Genomic DNA, 1164 nt, shown 5'->3' with positions numbered 1-1164 from the left:
ATATATATATATATATATATATATATATATATATATACATACATACACACATATAAATATGAGAGAGAGAGAGAGAAATAGATAGATTTTTGGGGAGGTGGGGGCAGTCGATTAGATCGACCCCAGTATGCAGCTGGTACTTAATTTATCGACCCCGAAAGATGAAAGGCAATGTCGACCTCAGTGGAATTTGAACCCAGAACATAAAGGCAAACAAAATACTGCTAAGTATTTTGCCCAGCATGCTAACGTTTCTGTCAGCTTGCCGCCTTAAATAAACAGATAAATTGACAGACAGACAGATAGGCATTGAAAAATAGGATAAAGGGATAGACACTTCAAAAAAGAAGAGATAATTCCAAAACAATGAAAGACAGAGAGACAAGTTGGCAGTTGTTTGTAACTGTGAATGTTTCCAAATAAATGTGAACCAAATTTTGGTAATTAAAACCGGGGTGACAGTTAATTCTGCTATTAATGAACTTGTCTAATTACTTGTAATACCAAAGAGATATGAGATAAATGATATAAAAAGAAACTAGGATGTTATTTATATTGTGCTCTAATGACGAACAATTACAAATAAGCACACACCCATAATGAACTGTTCCGTGATGGGAAGCTCGACTAAAAAAGTACTCCATCTGGTGAGAGATAAATATTATTTATTTAAAGGACACAATTCATGTTTTTAAGTGCTACTAATAGTTTCATATGTTGAGAAATACTCAAGCTTATCCATCAGGCACAAACCACATATCATAACAAACTAAAAATTGAATGGGAGAAGAAACGTGAAAAGGTGAGTAGGAAACATAGAAAATGTGGTAAGTTAATTTTAGTGTTGATATTTTCCCAGACTTATAATTGAAGGTCGAAGGGAGATAACTTCTACCTGCTTTTTTTACTTTTGTGTTTTCCGTTTTTTTAACCTTCCATGTTTTCTATATGCTTCCTTCTCAACTTTTCACGTTTCTTTTCTCATTCAATTTTAGTTCATTATGATATATGGCTTGTGCCCGATTAATATATTTGAGGTATTTTTCAACATGTGAAACTATTAGTAGCACATAAAAACATGTATTGTGTCTATTAAATTCTCTCTCTCTCTCTCTCTCTCTCTCTACATATATATATATATATATATATATATATATATATATA

General features: G+C 31.9%; 1 protein-coding gene across 4 annotated transcripts in view; it reads right to left on the bottom strand.

The window, feature by feature from the left end:
* Positions 1–1164, bottom strand: part of LOC106873081 (uncharacterized) — a 52707-nt gene that overhangs the window by 50280 nt on the left and 1263 nt on the right. The gene's annotated exons all lie outside the window — the stretch shown is intronic.

The sequence above is a fragment of the Octopus bimaculoides genome, chromosome 12 (assembly GCF_001194135.2).
Source record: "Octopus bimaculoides isolate UCB-OBI-ISO-001 chromosome 12, ASM119413v2, whole genome shotgun sequence".
Classification (NCBI taxonomy): domain Eukaryota; kingdom Metazoa; phylum Mollusca; class Cephalopoda; order Octopoda; family Octopodidae; genus Octopus; species Octopus bimaculoides.
The sequence above is the reverse complement of the archived record's forward strand: the minus strand, read 5'-3'. Positions and strand labels throughout refer to the sequence as shown.